This window comes from Mustela nivalis (assembly GCF_964662115.1).
Source record: "Mustela nivalis genome assembly, chromosome: 12".
In the NCBI taxonomy this organism is placed as follows: Eukaryota; Metazoa; Chordata; class Mammalia; order Carnivora; family Mustelidae; genus Mustela; species Mustela nivalis.
The window spans coordinates 22201071-22225196 of record NC_139031.1 but is presented as its reverse complement, the minus strand read 5'-3'; the positions used below and the strand labels follow the sequence as shown (position 1 = coordinate 22225196).

At 38.6% G+C, this 24126-nt stretch overlaps 1 protein-coding gene across 2 annotated transcripts in view; it reads right to left on the bottom strand.

Annotated features, from left to right (window-relative positions):
- Positions 1-24126, bottom strand: part of TNPO3 (transportin 3) — an 86180-nt gene that overhangs the window by 61479 nt on the left and 575 nt on the right. Inside the window, exon 2 of one of the 2 annotated variants that reach the window (XM_082694016.1) lies at positions 12325-12485. The exons of the other annotated variant lie outside the window; for it this stretch is intronic. The gene's annotated coding sequence lies outside the window, so the exon portion shown is untranslated. The remainder of the gene's footprint in view (positions 1-12324; positions 12486-24126) is intronic. 2 annotated transcript variants of the gene reach the window in all.

Sequence of the window (24126 nt, the reverse complement as noted above, 5' to 3'; positions counted from 1 at the left end):
GCCTTCAGGGACACCTGGGTGGCTCAATCAGCTGGGTATCTGCCTTCCCCTCGGGGCATGATCCCAGAGTTCTGGGATCGAATCCTGCATTGGGCTCCTTGCTCAGCAGGGTGCCTGCTTCTCCCTTTGCTTGTGTGAATGCGCACATGTGCACACATGCACACTCTCTCTCTCTCTGACAAACAAATAAATAAATAAATAATATATATATATATTTTTAAAAGTCTGCCTTCAGCTCAGGTCATGATACCAGGGCCCTGGGATTGAGCCCCACACTGGGCTCCCTTCAGCTTCTCCCTCACCCTTTCTCTGTGTGTGCACCTCCTCCACTCTCTCAAATAAATAAATAAACAAACAAATCTTTTAAAAAAATAATAAAAATAAAATAGAGGTCTCAAAAAGGAAGCGTAAAACCAAAAGTCAAAACAAAACAAAAAGCCCATTTCCCTCTGAACTGTTAAATGTAGGGGTAGGGGGGACGCCTGGGTGGCTCACTCAGGTAAGAGTTTGCTTTTGGCTTGGGTCGTGACCCCAGAGTCCTGAGACTGAGTCCCACATCAGGATCCTTGCTCAGCAGGGACCCTGCTTCTACCTCTGCCTGCCACTCCCCCTGCCCTGCACTTGTGCTGGGTCTCTCTCTGACAAATAAATAAATAAAATCTTTAAAAAACAAAACAAAGAAAGTAGGGGTAGGGATGCAAGCAGTTATTTTTCAAGCATCTTTTTTACTTTTGATTTCTCTTTAACATTTTATTTATTCATTTGACAGAGAGAGAGAGAGAGACAGTGAGAGAGGGAACACAAACAAGGTAGTAGAAGGGGAAGCAGGGTTCCCACTGAGTGGGGAGCCCATTGCGGGGCTCGATCCCAGACCCCCACAATCACGACTTGAGCCGAAGGCAGCCACTTAACTGACTGAGCCACCCAGGCACCCCTACTTTTTAAGAAGTAATCTCTACACCCAGTATGGGGCTTAAACTCACAAGCCTGAGATCAAGAGTTCCATGCTTTTCCAACTGAGCCAATCAGGTGCCCCAAAAGTAACACAGTCTTAAAACAAACAATAAGACAAGAAGGGAAACTGAAAATATCTTAACATAAATGAAAATGGAAACACAATATACCAAAGTTTATGAGATCCAGCAAAAACAGCACTTAGAGGGAAATTCATAGCCATACATATTTATGTTATTAAAAAAAGAAGAATCTTGGGACACCTGGGTAGCTCAGTCAGTTAAGCCACTGCCTTCAGCTCAGATCATGATCCCAGGATCCTGGGATAGAGTCCTACACTGGGCTCCTTGCTCAGCGGGGAGCCTCCTTCTCTCTCTGCCTCTGCCTGCCACTCTGCCTGCTTGTGTGCACACGCATGCATGTGCTCTCTCTGTCTCTCTCTCTCTGACAAATAAATAAATAAAATATTAAAAAAAAAAATCTCAGATCAACAACCTAACTTTGTACCTTAAGGAAAAAGGAAAAGAACAAACTAAACCCAAAGCTAGCACAAGGACAAAAACAGTAAAATTAGAGCAAAGATAAATAAAATTGAGAACAGAAAAATGAAGATTTGATTCTTTGAAAAGATAAAAAAGAAACTGTCACACCTTTAGCTATCTTAACTAAGAAGAAAGTGGGGACTTACTATCAATTTTACAGAAATAAAAAAAAAGATTATAAGAAATACTATGAACTACAGTATACCAACCTACCGTACACTCTAGATGAAATGGACCAAGACTGAATTGAGAGGAAAGAGAAAAATTAAATAGACTATACTGCTATAACTAGTAAAAATATTTAATCAAAACCTCCCAGTAAAGACATGCCCAGGACCAGATCGCTTTACCAGTGTTTTCTACCAAACATTTAAAGACCAATTTTTCTCAAACTCTTCCAAAAAAGTGAAGAGGAAAGAATGCGTCCTAATTTATTCTATGAAACCAGTACTACTCTAATACCAAAGCCGAAGATATTACAAGAAAACTAGAAATCAATTTAAGTATTGATGGAAAATAGCCTCAACAACATGCTAGCAAACCAAACTCAACAGTATATTAAAGGATTATACAATAGGACCAACTGAGATTTATTCATGGAATGTGAGGGTGGTTCAACATAATTTAAAATTGTAATATACCACACGTTAAAAGAACGAAGGGGGAAAAAAGACAAACATCTCAACTGATGCAGAAAAAGTATGTGACAAAATGTAACACTCTTTCATGACAAAGATACTCAACAAACTAGGAAAAGAAGAATACTATCTCAATATAAAAAAGACCATGCATGGAAAACCCACAATGAACATCCTACTCAATGGTCACTGACAGCTTTTCAAAACTCTAAGACCAAGAGTAAGACAAGGATGACCACTTTTGCCACTCGAATTCAACACAGCACTGGAAGTTCTTACTGGAAGTTTCAGCCAAAGCAATTAAGCAAGAAAAAGAAATAAAAGGCATTCAAATCAGACAGGAAGGGACAAAATGACAGTTACTTACATGTGGCATGATCTTACACATAGAAAACCCTAAAAATTCCCAAAAAACCTGTTAGAACTATTAGATGAATTCAGAAAGTTGCAAAATACAAAATCAACACCTCAAAATCAGTTTCTACACATTAACAATGAACAATTTGAAAAGGCAATTAAGAAAACAATTGCATTTACAACAGCATCAAAAAAAGAACAGAATACTCAGGAATAAAGGAGGCAAAAAAACTTGTACATTGAAAACTACACAACAGGGGCACTTTGGTGGCTCAGTCATTAAGCGTCTGCCTTCAGCTGGGGTCCTGATCCCAAGGTCCTGGAGTTGAGCCCCACATCAGGCTCCCTGATTGGCAGGAAGCCTGCTTCTCCCTCTCCGACTCCCCCTGCTTGTGTTCCCTCTCTCGCTGTGTCTCTGTCAAATAAACAAATAAAATCTTAAAAAAAAAAAAAAAAGAAGAAAAAGAAGAAAGGAAAGAAAACAACACAACACAGGGCACCTGCATGGCTCAGATAGTTAAGCATCCACCTTTGGCTCAGGTTGTGATCCCAGGGTCCTGGGATCCAGCACCGTGTCAGGCTCCCTACTCAGTGGGGACCCTGCCTCGCCCTCTCCTCCCCACCTGTGCTCTCTTTCACTAACGCACGTGCGCTCTCTCTCTAACAAATAAATAATATCTTTTTTTTAAACTATAAAACATGCTGAAAGAAATTAAAGATGACATCTATAAATGGGAAGATATCCTGTGTTAAAGGACTGGAAGACTGACTATTGTTGTCAATACTGTGCAAAGTGATCTACAGACTCAATGCAAGCTCTATCAAAATCCCAATTATGTTTCTTGCAGAAATAAAAAAATCCATCAATGAAATTCATATGGAGGGGGGCGCCTGGGTGGTTCAGTCAGTTGAGTGTCTGACTCTTGATTTCATTTTGGAGTAAGTTCCATGTCAGGCTCCCCACTCAGCAGGGAGTCTGCTTGAAATTCTCTCTCTCCCTCTGCCTCTACCCCCACAGTCTCTCTCTCCAAAAAAAAAAAAAAAGAAAAGAAAAGAAAAAGAAAATTCATATGAAGGGGCATCTGGGTGGCACAGTCAGTTAAGCATCTGACTCTCGACCTCAGCTCAGGTCTTAATCAGGGTCATGAGTTCAAGCCCTGTGTTTCACTACTCAAAATAAAATGAAACAATATAAAATGAACATAACTGAGCATACTTTATAATGAACATATTCTATAATAAAATAGAACAAAACAAAGAAAAAGGACAAAAAAGAAAATCCATATGGAATCCCAAGGACCCCCAAATAGCCAAAACAGTCTTCAAAAAGAACAAAGTTGAAGGTCTTCTATTTCCCCATTTCAAAATTTATTACAAAACCAGAATAATCAAAACAGTACACTACTGCCACAAAGACAGATATATAGACTAATGTAACAGAAAGAGAGACTAGATATACACCCTCACAAATACAGTCAAATGATACTCGACAAGGTTGCCAAAACTACACAATGGGAATAGGAGAATCTCTTCAAACAGTGTTGGGAAAACTAGATACTTCTATACAAAAGAAAGGTGGACCTAGGTGCAGAATTAACTCAAAATACATGAAGACCTAAATATAAATCTGAAAACTGTAACTTTCAAAAGAAAACATGGGGCGGGGGGGGGGGTGATAGCACAACACTGAACTTGATGGTGAATTCATGGATATGACACTAAAAGCACAGAAAACAAAGGCAAAAATAGACAAAAGGGACTACATCAAACTCTGAAACTTTTACATAGCAAAAGAAATAATCAACAGAGTGGAAAAGCAACCTATGGAATGGGACAGACTATCTGCAAAGCATATTTCTGATAAGGGGTTAACATCTGGAATATATAAAGAACTCCTACAAGTCATCAAAAAACCAAATAACCCAATTTTAAAATGGACAAAGGATTTTAAAAGATATTTCTCTAAGGAGGACATAAAAATGGCCAACATGCTTATGAAAAGATGGTCAACATCACTAGTTATTAGGGAAATGTAAAATCAAAGCCACAATTAGCTAACGCAGTATGGAAGTTCTTCAAAAAAACTAGAAACATAATTAGCATACAATCCAGCATTTCACTTCTGGGTATATATCCAAAAGAATTAAAAACAGAATCTTTAAAAGGTTACACACCCATATACACTGCAGCTTTACTCACAAAAATAGCCAAAGTTAAAAACAACTCAAATGTCACCTGACGGATGAATGGATAAACAAAATGTGGGGTGTGTGTGTGTGTGTGTGTGTGTGTATAAAACAATGGAATATTACTCAGTCCTAAAAAATAAATGTTACATACTATATAACATGGATAAACCTTGAAGACATTATGTTTTGTTTTGGTTTGGTTTTTTGAGGACATTGTTAAATGAAGTAAGTCAGTCAGTCACAAGAAGGCAAATGCTACATTATTCCACTTACATGAAGTACCTAAAGTGGTCAAACTCAGGGCTGGGATGAGGGTTAAGTTGGATGTTTTGCAGTAGGTACAGAATTTCAGAATGTAGAATGGGGGGGGGGTTGTTTTCAAGGGATCTATTATTCCACAATGTACACATGGTTAACAATATTATACTGTTCTCCTAGAAACTGTTGAGAAGATAAATTCATGTTATGTGTTTTTTGCCACAATAAAAAAGTGTGGGGGAAAAAAAGTGTGGTACTAGCATAGAGAGAAACACAAGACCAATAGAATAGAAAAGAGAATCCAGAAATCCAGAAATAAATCCTTGCATATATGGTCAAATGATTTTCAACAAAGACAACGGGACCCTTATTTTACATCCTATACAAAAATTAACCCCAAAAGGATCGCAAACTAAATTCAGGATCTAAAATTATAAAACTCTTAGAAGAAAACATTGAGGGAAAAGTTTCATGAATATCAGATTTGGAAGTAATTCTAGGATCAAAAGCACCAGAAACAAAGGTAAGAACAGATAAACTGGGCTATATCAAAATTCAAAACTTCACTTATCATCAATAAGTATGAAAAGGCCACCCACAGAATGTGAAAAATATTTGCAAATGATAAATCTGTTAAGAGATTCATACCAGAATATTTAGAAGAACTAAACAACAAAAAACATCAAACAACCCAACTAAAAATCAGGCAAAGGCCTGAATAGACATTTCTCCAAAAAAGATACACAAATGGCCAATAAACACATGAAAAGATGCTCAATATCATTAATCATTAGGGAAATGTGAATCAAAAACCACAATGAGACAGCACCTCACTCTCTTTAGGATAGCTACTATCAAGATCAGAAAGTATGTTGGTGAGGATGCAGAGAAACTGGAAAACTGCACTGCTGATGAGAATTGAAAATCGTACAGTCACTATGGAAAACATTGCTCAAAAAATTAGAAATGAAATTACCGTGTGATCCAACAATTCTGCTTCTTAGTATATGCCCCAAACAACAGAAAGTAGGGACTCAGATATCTATACACCAATGTTCATAGCAGCATATTTCAAAAGAGCCAGAAGTTGAAAACTCAAATGCTAACTGAAAGATGAATAAACAAAATGTGGTACACACATATAATGATTTTTTTAAAGATTTTTATTTATTTATTTGATAGAGATCACAAGTAGGCAGAGAGGCAGGCAGAGAGAGAGGAGGAAGCAGGTTCCCTGCTGAGCAGAGAGCCCGACGCGGGGCTGGATCCCAGGACCCTAAGACCATGACCTGAGCCGAAGGCAGGCACTTTAACCTACTGAGCCACCCAGATGCCCCACATACAATGATTATTATTCAGCCTTAAGAAGGAAGTACCATTATAGGCTGTAACATGGATGAACCTTGAGGACATTGTCCTTAATGAAATATACCAGACACAAAAGGTCAAATACTGTATGATTCCACTAATATGAAGTACCAAGAGTAGTCAAATTCATAGACACAAAGTCAGAATTTTGATTACCAGACATTAAAAAGAGAGGATAAAGGGGAGAGTTACTGTTTGATGGGTACAGAATTTCACTTGAAGAAGACAAAAAGGTATGGACATGGACTGTGGTTATGGTGGCACATTAATGTGAATATATTTAATGTCTCTAAATGTACATTTTAATGGTTAAAATGGATGCCCCTGGGTGGTGCAGTCAGTTGAGCAACTGATTCTAGGTTTCGGCTCAGGCCATTTAAAGGTCCTGGGATCAAGCCCCACATCAGGCTCTGAGCTCAGCAAGGAATCTGCTTAAAGTTTCTCTCCCCCCTCATACCCCTTCCCATGCACACGTGCACATGCTCTCTCTCAAGTAAATATTTAAAAATAAATAAATAATATAGTTAAAATGATAAATTTTGTGTTATGTATATTTTATCACCAAATAAAAGAAAGAAACACAGTTTAGAATCTGCTCAATCTCTTCTTGGATTAAACAGATTTGGTCCAATTCTAAAGACCTGCCAGAAGCAAAAGATACCATGTCAGTAGCAAAACATCATTTATTATCCCTACAACTTTTCATAAACAATATATCCATTATCAAACAAAAGCAAGATAAAATAACAATAAAGGGAAAAGAGACAACAGAAAATAATGTACTTACATAAGGGAATAAGGGCTAAAACAACTATGATGTCTTAACTAAAGTGACAAAACTTAACATCACCAATAAGGGAACAAATTTTTATACTACTCCTGACATCTTTCACTGAAAAAGAATTATCAACCAAGTAGTATTCTTCCAAAAAATGTTTCACCTGAATGAAATCATGAGAAAATGATGAGATAAACCCAAATAGTGGGGCATATTAAAACAGACAAAATGGGCCCAGATTTGTTTTTTAATGTCACTATTATAAAAGAAAAACAAAAATACCCTGAAGAATTAAAAAGACCAACTATAAGCAATTTATTTTCCTTAAATAGATCCTGGGTTAGGAAAAATTTAAAAGTAAAAGCTATTGGGCGCCTGGGTGGCTCAGTGGGTTAAGCTGCTGCCTTCGGCTCAGGTCATGATCTCAGGGTCCTGGGATCGAGTCCCACATCTGGCTCTCTGCTCGGCAGGGAGCCTGCTTCCTCCTCTCTCTCTCTCTGCCTGCCTCTCTGCCTGCTTGTGATCTCTCTCTGTCAAATAAATAAATAAAATCTTTAAAAAAAAAAAAAAAGTAAAAGCTATTGAGAAATCTGAATATAGGCTGTGTATTAGAGAATACCATTATGCCAAAGTTAAATTTCTAGAGAGTAGCAATGGTTTTAGTTTAGAAAAATGTCCTTGTTCTGAAAAGACTTGTGTCAATGTTCAGGGGTACAGCATTATAACGTCTTCACTTCACTTCAAAGGTTAAAAAAAATACACTCAGAGAAGGACAGAAAAAGAAAGAGAAGCAAATGGAACACTGTCAAATTGAGGAGAAGGGTTATCAGTATTCACCCTACAGTTTTTTCAAGTTATGAACCTTTCAAAATACATAGTTGGGAAAAAATTAAGTAGGTGATTAATTTATTTGAGGAATTAGAAAACAAACTGGAGAACGTCCATTAAGAAACATAATCTACAGGCGCCTGGGTGGCTGCCTTTGGCTCTGAGTCATGATCTCAGGGTCCTGGGATCTAGCCATGTATCAGGCTCTCTACTCAGTGAGGAGCCTGCTTCCCCCTCCCCCTATCTGCCTGCCTCTGCCTACTTGTGATCTCTCGCTCTCTCTGTCAACTAAATAAAATCTTAAAAAAAAAAAAAAGGAAGAAAGAAAGAAAAGAAATGTAATCTATAAAAAAGAATCAAACCGAAATTCTAAAACTGAAAAATTAGTAACCAAAATTAAGAACCAAATGGAAGGGCTAAAACTACAAATTAGACAACTGAAGAATAGATTACTATGTTAGGAAGAGATCAAAAAAAGGAACAAGGGGCGCCTGGGTGGCTCAGTGGGTTAAGCCGCTGCCTTCGGCTCAGGTCATGATCTCAGGGTCCTGGGATCGAGTCCCGCATCGGGCTCTCTGCTCAGCAGGGAGCCTGCTTCCCTCTCTCTCTCTCTGCCTGCCTCTTCATCTACTAGTGATTTCTCTCTGTCAAATAAATAAATAAATAAAATCTTAAAAAAAAAAAAAACGAAGGAACAAGACCAAGGCACAAAATCAAAAAAGGAGAAGGGAAAAAATGGAAAGAATCAGAGCAACATGTGGGAAACAGTGAAAAACTTTAACATATGTATAAATTGAAATCCTAGAAGGAAAAGAAAAAAAATGGGGCAGAAGCACTACAGATAATGGCTGAGAAATAGCCAAAGTGGTAGAAGACACCAACCCATAGACTTAAGAAGCTCTGTAAACCCTAAGGACTGAAAAACCAGACCTAGGCACATCAAAACAACACTGTTAAGAAGCCAAAGAGGAGGGGTGCTTGGGTGGTGCAGCTGGTTAAATGTCCAACTCTTGGTTTTGGCTCAGGTCACGACCCTTGGTCATGAGATCTCAGCCCTGCATTGGGCTCAGCATTCAGGGCAGAATCTAGTTAAGACTCTCTCTGCACCTTCACCACTGTGCACACACACGTGTGCATGCTCTCTCAAATAAATTAATAAATCTTAAAAAAAAAAAAAGCCAAAGAGAAATATCCAAAGGACCAAGAATGGAGAAAAATATATATATATTACCTTTAAAAGAACAACAATTAGACTGATAGCTGGCTTGTCAACATTAACAATGGGAACCAGTATCTTCAAAGTACTGAAAGAAAATAACTACCAATCAGTTATTTTATACCAACAAAAAACTCTTCCAAAACACAACAAAATTAAGACATTTCCGACCATGAAGAAAGGGATGCCTGGCTGAGTCAGCTGGTAGACCATCTGATTCTTGATCCTGGGGTCAAGTCACACATTGGGTCTAGTGCTTGTTTGCTTACTTTGCTTACTTACTAGCTAACTAGAATAAATAAATAAATAAATAAATGAAAAATTTTTAAAGAGAATAAGACAGCTTATGACCAACATACCCAAAAGGAAGAAAATACTAAAGGATGTTCTTCATGGAACAGGAAAGTAATTCTGGATGGAAACATGCTAACAGGAAGAAATGAAGAGTCAAGGAAAGATTAAGTACATGAGTAAATCTTTATGAACACTGACTATATAAAGTAATATCAACTTGTGGCATTTAAAACATGTGAATAAAAATACCTGAGAGGAGGTACACCTGGGTCACTCCGTCAATTAAGCATCTGCCTTTGGCTCTGGTCATGATCCCAGGGTTCTGGAATCAAGTCCCACATCAGGATCCTTGCTCAGTGGGGAACCTGCTTCTCCCTCTGTGCTGCTTCCCCTGCTTGTGTATGTGCCCCTGTGCTCTCCCTCTCTGATAATAAATAAATAAAATCTTAAAAACCTGAGAGGAGTTCCATATCTAAGATGTAGCAAGTCAGAAAATACAGCTTTTGAGTTTAATAAACAAAAGCAAATAAACTACAAAATAACGTCTTTTTCTTTAAGATTCTATTTATTCATTTGACAGAGAGAGACAGACAGTGAGAGAGGGAACACAAGCAGGGGGAGTGGGAGAGGGAGAAACGGGCTTCCCGCCAAGAAGGGAGTCCGATATGGGACTCCATCCCAGGACCCTGGGATCATGACCTGAGCAGAAGTCAGATGCTTAAAGACTGAGCCACCCAGGCTCCCACAAAACGCATTAGAAACACATCTTAAAACACATTAGAAAACTCAGGTCCCAGGGCAACCAAGCAGGCTGAAATCTAAAGAAAGACCTCCAAGGAGACAGGAGGCATGCACTGGCTCATCTGTAACATGACAAATGAAGACAAGACGACAAGACACAGGGCACCACATAACCAAGTAATAAAGATTCTGCTAAAATTATCAACAAATTGATAAAGGCTGCCTATGGATAGCATGAACATATAAAACCTCTGCGACTCAGAGACACAAAGGGAGTTCACAACCACCTACAGGCTCTTCTCGAGACCTCCTCCAAACATTCAGAACAAAGACTGGAGATAGGGCAAAAAAGACCAGAGAAAACCTCCTTTGGTTGGATGCTCCTGGACAGAAACCCTCAAACGTATAGAAAGCACAAAAAGATCCTCTTCCTTACTGAACAAAAGCCTCAACCTGCGTGGGGGCATTAAATCCCGTCACCCTCAAGGCACAGGTTAAGACCTATTGCCGTTTCAGAACAGTGCTAAGTCTCCTAACGCTGAGGGAAGGGCAAAATGAAAGTATCCTGCACGAGACCTGTCAGATGTAAGGTAAAGCAAGAATCCCATAGAATCCCAAGTGATCCCATGGTCACTGAGAATGCAAACCCCACCACTGAGAACAGCAGCACTGGAAGTAAGACTATGGTAGACCAGGGAACAGAGAACATTCTTGTACCCCACACCCCCACATACAAATAACCACTAAACACATATTTAAACTACTGAAATACAGAGATAACAAGAAAATACTGGAGGCAGGAATCTTTTTACATGGGCTCCATAACAGCTCAACCGTAGAACTTTGTACTATAATTACTTGGGTCTTTGTTCAATTTTTCTAATAGACTGTGAGCTGTTCAAAGGTGAAGAACTATAACTATCTCTACATCTCACAAAATCCTTTGGCCGTAAGAGGTAAAGTATGTGTTAAATTATAATATGAAGCAAAATGACAATATATTATACTCTCCTAAGTCTCTAACACCCCTTTGCTTTCCCAATCATGAAAAAGCCCATCATCCTTCTACTACATAGCTAAATACTTACGGATTGGGAATCAGCTCTAAGAACAGAATCCAAAACATTTAGCAAGAGAAAGGGCAACAAAGAATAAGCAAATCAGTTCTTTACAGATAAAGAAAACAAAGGCCCTGAGAGGATGAGACATTTTTCATTCAGAATCCTCATTTGTAGAACTTTGCATGCCTTGCACAGATGGGAGCCTTGGTTTTGTTTTATTTCAAATATAGATTTTGTTTTAGCAATGAGAAGAAGCTCAATAATTTCCTAGCTAAAATCCGAAGATTTAGACTTTTCAGAAAAGTTTCAGTGAAGAGAACCTTAAAATTTACCTAAAACGGGAATCTTTTGGAATGAGCTGATTTTAAAATTTTAGCAGTGTTTCTGAAATAGGAAAAAAGAGAACAGCACTTAACTTCAAGCACCTAAATCACATATAAAACTTGTATCTTTTAATGCTCATTATGTAATTATCCAGGGGTTGTTTTTTTTTTTCCACTAAACTAAAATACAGATGGCAGCTGTATGAATTTCACAGGACCCTTCTATGAGAAACTGTGAGAAGGATCACAGGATCCTTCTATGAGGACCCTTCAGAAAATTCCCAAATTGCTCTTTGTGTGAAAGGATCAGGGAGAACCAAAGTAAAGAGCCATCCTCTCATTTTAACCATCCTTATTTATCCTGATGCTGTCTCACCCAATGGTCAAATGTGCCTCTCTTTTCAAATACTTATCTTTCAGAGTAAGAATAAAATATAAGAGCGATCTCTAAAGAAACCTAGCAAACTTAAATATCACAGCTACTAAGCAGACTGTCAATGAAAAATTACTTGGGATGATACTGCCAGTACTATACATTAAGGCGTCATAACTTATCACTTCACTTTATATTCTAAGAGGGTTTAAGAATTGTTGACATCCAAAAACAAGTAATCTTATTTTGGTCACTGAATCATAAAGAAAATGCAACCAAATCCTGATACCCTAGACACTACAGTACATTGCTCATTGTACTTCCCCTCTGCTGAGCTGCAGACAGAAGGAAGATAAGGAAGGAAGGAAAAGGGATTCTTGACAAGGAGAGAATAAAGCACTTACACTTCATAGGACTTTCTAGCCACAGATGCCAGGTGCTACCCACTGAAATCCAGGCTTGGACTAAGCTCCACATTTCTGAAAGGACCATCTCAACCGAAGCCTGGGGCTCAGAGTCAGCAGGAGGAAGCTGCAGCTCCCACCAGCAGCACATTTCAAAGAGGCTGCAACAAGAGAACATTTTCCATTTAAGCATCTAATTCCAATCTCCCATTTCACAAAGCAGTAGCAGAACAAGCCTTTATATCAGTCTTTTCAAAAGATATTTCCATGACTATGTGATGAATATGAAACAGGCTATGGCCCAGCAGTCCTTTCACTAACATGCTCTAAGTCTTTCATTACACTTCACAGCAGATCCTAAAAGTACTTGCCCTTTCCTTTTCTTTAATGGTGCTCTGTTGCTCCAAGACTCCCTTCTACACCAACAGTTCTAAAACTGCTGAATCAACCTAAATCACTGAGCAGGCGGGCTGTCAACAATGCAAGCACATACCCAGACAGGAGCCTAAGGATTCATTAGCTTCTAAGAATTGGAAACGGATTAAGGCTGCTAGTTAATCCTACAAAAAAAACTCCTCAAATTAAGCAGAATTACTTAAAATACTTCACTGAGGACAGAAGAGCTCTGGCAAATAGAAAATGAAGTTCTAGAAATATAAATATTCCAGTGAAATTTGAAAAGTAACACAAAAGTGTCAGGTTGCTGTACTTTCTTCAGCATTTCAATTAGTGAATAATATATTTACTACATAAAGACTTTTAAAGATTTACAGTACATTGGGGGAAGAGACTAAGAGTAAAAAGACAAAACCCCCCCAAAAACTACCAGTCCAAGAACACAAAGCTTTGGACATATACCCTACAACAATGTGGTCAAGAGCTAGAAAACCAGAATTTCCCAAATCAAGAAAAAAAAAATCATTCCCATGAGACAGATTAAAAAAAAAAAAAAAAAGAGTAAATCTAATTTACCTGAAAACAGAGAAAGGAACTTTTTAAGTTGGCTAACTATCTTGAGTCTTTGTATCTAATGTTATATGAGGATTTTATAAATACAGGACAAACTACTAGGTCTGTCACAAGTTACTTTCTGATGGTTTTCTTAGCAGGGAAAGAAAATTATTTGAAGGAGTATTAAGAAAAACTATGGCGCCTAAAAGATAACTACCTAAAAATTGTATTTTTCAAAATAACGTGTTTTGTAAGATGGCCTGAAATGCAGAAACCAAATGAAATGAACTTGGCTAAAATCTTTACCACAGCAGAGATAAGAAAACAACTCCTATCTTTAAAACCAGAGTGTAAATGAAATACAGTCACATAAAGCCACTAGTCAGCTTCCATACCCACAGAATACCCTTGTGTGCATTAAATAACTTTTCTGGAAGCAAAAAGGCTTATGTATAGAGACAAATTCAGTCAATTTAAACATTTTCACAGCTATCTCCACAATAATTGAATAAATAATTAATAGGGAGATACTGCTTCCCTTAGGGGAGGGAAGAGATTCCTAGCTAAAAATACTTCTTTAAAAAATCATAAGCTATTTAAAGTCCACAAGAAACTTCCAAACACTCTTCAAGTCAACTTTCGGAAGACTGTAGCACTCATATGCACTGTTCTATCTTGATTTCAATGAAGGGAATCAGTAAGACCAAATGACAGCACTGAATCCTGTGGCCTCCTCAGTTTCTGACAAGATCCCCCATGTTTCTGGAACAAGCATTTTCGAATAATTCTGAGCCCTAATGAACACTGTCAAATGAAATCTGGCTCAAATTTGTGACTGTCAGTCACGCATAATATGGTACTGAGAAATCTTGCCAAAATATTTTCATTACAAGTGTAAGAAAATCCCTATCCAGGATTTAAAATCCTCAATAACCTAAGTACATGAACGTTAACCTCAAGAATGGCCCTGAAAAGAGATAAACTGGATCCATAAAATCAACTTTGCGAGTGACGAAAGCATGCATTCCTTAGTAATCATTTTACTTGCCTGCTTGCCGTGGGCCTTACTAATTATACTAGGCAGTCCTATTTTAAAAGTAGGAAATGCCAAGGTTAAAACCATGTGAAACAAAGCTGAGGTAAGTACTTCCTAAAAGCCAAAAATATAGAAAACGTATTTCCTTTCATCACTGGCCTCTATTCCTGCCCATGTGAGCCAAGTTTTATAACAACTCGTATAAACCAGAAGAATGAGGACATTATCAGACATGTTAAGCATATGTTAACACTACACTGAAGATTCAAGTTTTTCAATCTTATATGAATGTGAAATGTCTAGCTTAAAGTATTCTTTACCAAAAAAAAGCACTGAAGTTAGAAAACTCTGAATCCTTACATAAAAAACATGTATATTTTCCGGTCTAATTCCAAATACATTCTTCTATTCTAGGGTTATTTAGATATTAGAATACTATGGCTTCAACAAAATACAAGAAAACAATGAATACAGAGAAAAAACTGAAAAGAACCTGTGGTATGGGCTTGAAAAAAAAAATAAATACATAATGTAAACTCCATTAACAGAAAATTTCTTACCAGAAGAATAAAAAACAATGTTTCGTAATATTGTCATTTTGGAAACTCAACCAAAAAGGAAAATTAAGTCAGTATTTTTAAGAAGTTCTGCATGCCAAACACTGCAAAATTTTCTCCTTTAGCAACACTATGAACTTCCAATAAAGAGAAATAAAGCTTCTATTTGAGACTTCACCTGTACAGCAGTAAAACTCTCGGGCAGTTATTTCAGTACTAGGGTACACACTAGAAAAATACAGGAGAGGTAATCTGAGCAATCTCGACTTCTTATGAATTAAATTTGTTTTTAAGTTCAACAGAGCTTAGAATTCTGTTAACATCTGGAAAACAGTATGGCGGTTCCTCAAAAAAAAAAAAAAAAAAAAAAAAAAAAAAAAAAAACAACAAGAAAACAAGCAGAATTACTGTATGACCAGCAATTCCCTTTCTGGATACATAACTGAAAAGAACTGAAAGCAGGACTCCAAAAGGTCTTTGTATACACAGGCTCATAAGAGCATTATTTGCAATAGCCAAAAGGTAGCAGCAACCCAAGTGTTCATTGCCAGATGAGTGGATAAACAAAATGTGGTACAGACATTACTATTCAGCCTTAAAAGAGGATGAAATTCTGACAAATGATATACCATGGATGAACCCTGAGGACATTATGCTACATAAATAATCCAGTCACAAAAGTTCAAATACTATATGATTCCGTTTATATGAGGTACCTAGAGTAATGAAATTCAGAGAGATAGAAAGCAGGTTGCTAGGGACTGGGGGACAGGAAGGGAAAAATGGGGAGTTAATTATTTAATAAGTAGAGTTTTATTTTTACAAGATAAAAAAGTTTGGAGATGGATGGTGGCGATGTATGCACAATAATGTACTTAAACCCATTAATCTGTACACTTTACAGTGGTTACATGGTGAATTTTATGTTATGTAGATTTAAATGCAATTTTTAAAAAGGAATGATCATGAATGAACCTTAAAGACATAAATGAACCTAAATGAAATAAACAAGACACAAAAGTACAAATAGCCTAAGATTGTACTTATGTAAGGTCCCTGGGATAGTCAAATTCATAGAGACAAAAAGTAGAATGGTGCTGCCAAGGGCTGGAGAGAAGAGGGAATGGACAGTTATTATTTAATAGGTACAGAGTTTCAGTGTGGGAAGATGAAAAAGTTCTAGAGATCAGTGGTGGTGATGGCCGCACAACAACATGAATGTACTAATGCCACTACACTATATACCTAAAAATGGTTACTTATGTCATGAATGTTTTACCACAGTTTAAAAAATATATATGCAATCTATTTTCCATCTTCCTTACAGACATCAGTGCAATCAACATGAAAAAAAAATGAAGAACTATCTGGAAAGCTTTGGAAGAAAACTATGTTATAATTAGAAAATGCAGCACTACCCTGATAATTTTATATCCTGAATTGCACTACCAACTCTGGTCCAAAGCCTGGGGAGACAAGAAATAAACTAATCCAAACATGGATGAATGCCACCGGCTAACAGACTACCATGCCAACATAAATACCATCACAAATTCTCACTCACAGTCTCCAATACACCAAAGATATGCAATATCTGTATCTGCACTAAGACTTGGAATGTGGCAAATAAGGAACTGATTTTAACTTTGATTTAATTTTAATTCATTTAAGTAACCACAATAGCCATCTGGCTAAGGGCTACCATAGTAGATGACCCAGCCAGACTGTTAAACTCTGGAATAAAGGTCTCTGGTTTTCATCATTTATGTGTTTCCAGTTTTCAGCAATACAAGGCATATAGTATTCTTGTTCATTGAATTAAATGACCCACAGAATCTGTAGATGAACATTTTATCTTTTCTAGAAGGCTTTCCTTTCAAAAGCATGCCATGTTTTAAGAGTCACTTAACTGGAGGATGAAAGCATAAGCATAAAAAAGCCCAGATTTTCAGGTAAGTCAAGTCAATAACTGCAATTGCTAAAAGAAAAACCAAAGACCCTAGGTTTTTTGAACTAGGCTAAAGAATCAAATTCCAGAGAGGAAAATTATTAAGAAAGAAATGTGAAGCTGACATTCCATGACCCATGACTTTCCCGACAGGATATTTAGAAGAAAATTCCCAAGGATATGTGACAAACCAAACATGACGATGTCAACTTAGTCCATCAGAGCATTTCATTTGATTGATGCTTTTTGTGATTTCATCATTCCTTTTCAGTTTCCAGGCTGAATATAAAATTTTTGAGCTAGGGGCACCCAGGTGGCTCAGTGGGTTGAGCCTCTGCCTTTGGCTCAGGTCATGATCTCAGGGTCCTGGGATCGAGTCCCGCATTGGGCTCTCTGCTCAGCGGGGAGCCTGCATCCCCCTCCTTCTCTGCCTGCCTCTCTGCCTACTTGTGATCTCTCTCTCTCTGTCAAATAAACAAATACACAAATCTTCAAAAAAACTTTTTTGAGCTAACCTCTGACCAACAGCTTATCTCTATAATAGTCTCCTTATAATCTAAATTACAAAATTAGAACAAATGCGCAGCATAATTAATTATCTGTATAAAGAGATAGTCTTACCTTCTATTGCTTGCTTTCTACATGGTCTCCTCACTTGGGTTACCAGAGTGGACAAAGTGTTCAGAACGGTTCCCTGTTAGATAGGCTTCCTTTAAGATCTGCCTCAAAATAACTTGCTTTATTTTAAAATACTCTGGATATCAGTGATACCTGCCTATCTCACACATTGAAACAATGGCTTTAGGCTGTTTCCAAGAATTTTTTCAGAAAAAAAAAATTGAGTAATGAATATAGATTTTTGGCAAATGGTTATTTTATATAAATACCAGAAAAAGAGAAAAGATGCTAACTTATATAACATGGACTAAACCACATCTAAATTATATCCTTAAACCAAATCTATTGTCACCAGGTCATTAGAATGCTACTAAATGGCTTTAAGATTAGTGAAGTGAGAGTTAGAGGGAAGTGATAGGTCTTTCCAAAATGTGTATTCTTCAGAACGGTTTTCCAACAAAACAGGCAAATCATTCCTTAACAACAAACTTAAAATTAAAACACTATGCCTTTTACTACACTAGAGCAGACTTTTAATCTGTATTTAGTGACTACTTTGAGAAAGCTTTATTGAGTCAAAAAGTTCCTCCCCCTTTCTGTATCCAAATCTTTTAAAGAATATTTATTCATGGGGCGCCTGGGTGGCTCAGTGGGTTAAAGCCTCTGCCTTCAGCTCAGGTCATGATCTCAGGGTCCTGGGATCAGGCCCCGCATCGGGCTCTCTGCTCAGCAGGGAACCTGCTTCCCCCTCTCTCTCTCTGTCTCTGCCTACTTGTGATCTCTGTCTGTCAAATGAATGGATGAAATCTTTAAAGAAATAAAAAAAAAAAAAAAAAAAGAAAAGAAAATATTAAAAAAAAAAAAAAAGAATATTTATTCATTTGAGAAAGAGCAAGAGGGAGCATAAGTGGGAGGGAGAGGGAGGAATAGACTCCCTGCTGGGTTTGATCCCAGGACCCTAAGATCATGACCTGAGCTGAAGGCAGATGCTTAACCGACTGAGCCACCCAGCTACCCCTCACAAAGGTTGTTTTTTGTTTTTGTTTTAAAAAAAAAAAAAAAAGGCTGGAAAGACTGAACACAACCTCATAGGAGGCTGAATAATATTATTTATTTTCAACTACTCATGGGTATAGTAGAGAGAAGCAGTAAAAATAAATGAAATCCATAAAGACACATTTGAGATACCAACTAATCCCTTCAGAGATGCCTACAAGCAGCTATTCTTTAACACACTATTTTTTTTTTTAAGATTTTATTTATTTCTGAGAGAGCAATCACAAGCAGGGGAAGGAGCAGAGGGAGAGGCACAAGGCAGACTTCACACTGAGCATGTGCGGCCCTGAGAGCATGACCTGAGAAGAAACCAAGAGTCAAATGTTCAACCTACCATCCAGGTGCCCAACAACACACTTTTTTTATTTTTAAGATTTTATTTATTTATTTGACAGAGAGACAGAGATCACAAGTAGCAGAGAGGCAGGCAGAGATAGAGGGGGAAGCAGACTCCCCCCTGAGCAGAGAGCCCTATGTAGGGCTCATCCCAGGACCCTGAGATCATGACCCGAGCAGAAGGCAGAGGCTTAACCTACTGAGCCACCCAGGGGCCCCTCAGGGGCCCCTCAACACACATTTTTAAGAACCTTTGTGTCAGGCATCTTGATCATGCTTTCTTAATAACCATTAAAGTATTCCCTCAACTGTATCATATAAACAAAATGATTCTACAATCTAGTAGGGGGAACAAAACAGATTTTCAAAAAGGTAAAAAAAAAAATTACAAATGCACTTACATAAAGTGCTCTAGGTGTTCAGTGGAGGCAGAAATGATCTTTATTTGAAAAGAATCAGTTAAGGCTTCAAGGAGAAAGAATTCAGGCTAGGCTTTGAAAGATGGATTAGTTTCTTCATTAGAAGACAAGATTGGTAAAGAGTAAAACTACAGAGGTACGAAAGAATTAAATAACAAGAATCAAGAGTTTTATTTTATTTCTTCTCTTCAGTCATAAGAGACAAATAAAACACTTCCATTCCTTTGTTCTTTTAGTTACCCACAAAAAAAAAAAAAAAAAGAATTAAAGAAATAACAAAATTGGACAGAGGAAGCATTCTCTACCACCTCCCTTCTCCTCCCCACTCAAACCATTTGCTTATTATGGGAAATACTACAGTTGTATGAATCCTGATAGGAAGGACCCAGTCAAGAGGGAGTCTGAAGATGCAAGTGACAGAATAACCAAGAGATCAAGGTTCCTAAGAATTCAGAAAATGAGGTGCAGAGCACCTAGACCTGACAGGAGAAGGGAGAAGTGGTTGGCTATACCTATGCTGAAGTTTTACCAAACCAGAGGTGAAGGGTTGATGGTATAGTATATATAAGAAAATTACTAAATGACAGACCTTGTAATCCAAATCAGACAGAAGTAAAGACAAGACCTAATGAAGAAATAATAGGAGCCAGTCAACTGAATGAGGTTTTCATGAAATTCAAGAACAAATTCAGGGATTTGTTTAACATGATTGAACTGACTAAACACCTTTGTTTGCCCACAAATCTCTTCCAAAAAATCCACTAAGATCAGAGTAAAGAGATTTTTTTAAATGTGGGGAAGAAGGGACACCTGGGTGGCTCAGTTGGTTGAGCGGCTGCCTTGGGATCGGGTCATGATTCCGGGATCCTGGGATTGAGTCCAGAATCAGGCTCCTTGCTCGGCAGGGAGCCTGCTTCTCTCTCTGCCTCTGCCTGCCACTCTGCCTGCTTATGCTCGCGCACACTCCCGCTCACGTGCACACTCTCTCTCTCTCTCTGACAAATAAATAAATAAAATCTAAAAAAAAAAAACAAAAAAAATGGGGGGCGGTGCCACAAGGACAAAAAGAATGGAAATATGACTGATATTAACAAAACTGTGAAAACCAGAATGCTAATGGAAGAGTTAACCATCTTAGTAGGTCTGAAAAAGTTTATTAAATTTTTCAGAGGAAGGACAGGATGAGAAAGGGGAAGCCAAAAGGGCAAAATGATTCATGTAGCAAATTCCGGTTATGCTCAGGAATTAAAAGTACCAGGTACATCTGAAGGCAGACGCATAGGTGGAACAAAAAACAAAGGAGTGAGTTCAAAATCTGTATGAGCAGTTAGACGGAGATTTTCCCCCATGACTGAGTGGCCAGGCTACCATCCTCCCACCATCACCGAAGACTCAAGATTTACTTTGGAAAGATTGACGCAGAGGGACTCTGGACTCTTAGCCAACATACTCACCTAAGGACAAGAATATCATATTGAAAATAGATTAAATTAAAGCCTACATAGTTAGTGGTAAGATCCATACCCTGACTCATTCTCCCACCTGCCACTGGCAGCCCCAGTTATATCCAGAGAATAGCTCTCAGGACAAAAGTGATTCAAGAAAAAAAGACCAACAGAAATACAAGGGAGAAGGAGTAAAAGTTCCCTTCTCAATTAGCCATCAAATGAGGGAGCAATCCAAGAAAAGATCATGAGATCCAGGATTCAATACATCTGACACAAGAAAGAGAAAATAATTCCCAGGAGCGTTAAACAGAGATCCCAGGACAACAATTATGCAACAGACCGGGAGAATAACAAGGTCAGACTGGAGCAGGAAGATAGAGACCTCTAGGGAGATGTTTCCTTCTATCAAAAAAGGAAGCAGATTACCAACGTGAACACACTAAGAGGATATTTACATACTCAGAGAGTTCTGAACAAATTATTATATAGAAGATGAAGCATATGTGAAAGAAAAAGGTAATGACTACCACCAGGAAAAGAAAACTTGCACAAAAAAAGAAAAATTACCATGTTATATATGCTATGTGGTTCACAATGCATGTTATATTTAACCAAAACTGATACATAGAGCTATGTTAGAGAGAGATGCAACAGAAGAGAAGGTGGAGGGAGCCCAAATCCTCATCTTTCATAGAAGAAAGTCTAAACATAACTGCTCTTTTACATCCTAGGCCTTTTTCTTGTAAAGTTACCATTTTATAACTTTTGAAAGTTTTAAAAGTTTATATTTTAAGTTTTAGGGGCGTCTGGGTGGCTCAGCTGTTAAGCATCTGCCTTTGGCTTGGGTTGTGAACCCAGGGTCCTAGAACTGAGTCCCATGTCGGGCTCCCTGCTCCGTGGAAAAGCCTGCTTCTCCCTCTCCCACTACCCATTTGTGTTCCCTCTCTCACTGCCTCTCTGTAAAATAAATAAAATCTTTTTAAAAATAAAGTAAAATAAAATATTTTAAGTTTTAAAATATAACTACTTTTTGGGGGGGCTCTGTTTGTTTGTTTTTAATTGAGGGAACACGTGAGTGAGGGGTTAGGGTGCGAGGAGAGAGAATCTTAAGCAGGTTCCCTGCCCAGTGCAGAGCCCCACGCAGGGGCTGGATCTCACAGCCCTGAGATCATGACCTGAGCCAAAATCAAGAGTGGGAAGTTTAACTGACTGGGCCACCCAAGTGCCCCATAACTTTTTAATTTTGATAGAAATTAAAATTATAAATTTCAAGAAATTTCGGGACGCCTGGGTGGCTCAGTTGGTTGGACGACTGCCTTCGGCTTAGGTCATGATCCTGGAGTCCCGGGATCGAGTCCCGCATCAGGCTCCCAGCTCCATGGGGAGTCTGCTTCTCTCTCTGACCTTCTCCTCGTTCATGCTCTCTCTCACTGTCTCTCTCTCAAGTAAATAAATAAAATCTTTTAAAAAATAAATAAATAAATAAATTTCAAAAAATTTCAAAAATTATAGATCTCAAAAAATGCCGAGAGGTTACTTGAATTCTTAAGCCAACAAATTGGAAGAGTGGGTTGTGATCAGATACATGAGTTAGTGATGTAGGGGGCTGGTGACTTTTTTTTAAGTAGGTTCCACACCCAGCATGGAGCCCAATGTGGAGTCCAACTTGAGTTTTAAACTCAAAACCCTGAAATAAAGACCTGAGCTTAACCAACTTAGCCAGCCTGACAACCCCCCTCCTATTTTAAGTAAGCTCTACACCAACATGGGTCTTGAACTCATGACTGCAAGAACAAGGGCTGCATACTCTACCCACTGAGCCAGCCAGGCACCCCAGGCTGGTGACTTTCCAAAAATGACAAGATTCAGGGTACCACTGTGTGATCATGTGGCTGAGTTAGTGACTTGAGAGGTTGGTGACTTTTTACTAATGAAAAGATCCAAGATGTAACACTGTAACCCTGAGGCTGAGAAAAGGAAGTAAAGGAATTAAGGGGCTGAAATGTCAGCTGAGTTGTGAACCCTGATGCTGAAGTTGCCTAAAAATGATGTGGGAATGCACTAGATGTTTTCCAGGTCCACTTTTCCACTCTTTCCTACTGCTTTTCGCCCCAGTATGTTGACCTATATGGACTATATCAACAGGTTCTGGTGTCCCCAAGCTTTTGGTTGGGTTTGCTCAAAGAAGAATCCCAGAAGTGTAGGGGAATAAGGTCAATATATTTATTCCTCCAGCTCCCTCCTTGAAAAATCATCTCCTGAGGACTGTCCCTTTAAACGAAAACTGCCACTCCTCTCAAGGCATCCAACTTTGCTCAGCGGGGAGCCTGCTTCCCCTCCCCTCTCTCTGCCTACTTGTGATCTCTGTCAAATAAATAAAAATCTTTAAAAAAAAAAAAAAAAAGCTTGGGAATATAAAATGCAAAAATAAGAAAGGTAAAGTCAGCAAGATCACCAAGTATACACACACACAGAAAGCCTAGGTATGAAATTTAGAAGAAAGTGGGGCACCTGGGTGGCTCAGTGGGTTAAGCCTCTGCCTTCGGCTGGGGTCGTGATTTCAGGGTCCTGGGATCAAGCCCCACAACCGGCTCCCCCTATTCTGCTGGGAGCCTGCTTCCCCCTCTCTCTCTGCCTGCCTACTTGTGACCTGTCAAATAAATAAATAAAATCCTTTTTAAAAAATTAGAGGAAAGTAAGGCACGTGAATCAAAGAATGCAGAGATACAATAGGTTTACCAGGGTGAAATTAAACCCCTAAGTCCCTCACTGGATGTTCACACAGTCATATGGAATAATCAACGCAGGATCTTACGAAGAATCTAAAAGGGGGAAAAAAGCAAGGTTAGAGAACAAACGTGCTGCAAGATGTGAACTGCAAGGATTTTCTGAAACCAGGACTGGTATTTTTTTCTTTACGTCACGTTGTACTCCAAAACACGGGAGAAATTCACGTGTAGAAGAATCCGAAACCTGAGAAGTTTCGAGAATAAAAAGACCCAAACTATCACTGTTACTTAGTGAAAAATCAGTAAGGCACAATGAAGTGCAAGGCTACGACTAGGATGGAAGTGCCAGACCCTCACACTGGGACACCAAGAGGAGACGGATAAAGCATCCGTTAAGTGGAAGATGGAGAAAGATCGGGACTGCATTTGACTGAAGGAAGACTACACGGGAAAGCAGGGCCTAAGAAGAAGGCAGCAAGCGTAAAACTTAAAGAGAACCAGAGCGTTGCCACAAGCGAGTACGGGACCTACAAATCAGATTGTACGGGGTGGGGAAAGGGCCAGTTCGCGACCGTCCAGCAGCTACTCGCTCCGGAAAAGCGGCGTAAATGTAGCCTCGCAGCCCCACCCCGCGGCGGCAGCTCCTCCCTAAGGAGCATCTCACGAGGCCAACCGCCGGGTTCAAGCTCCAGCACGAGCCTAGG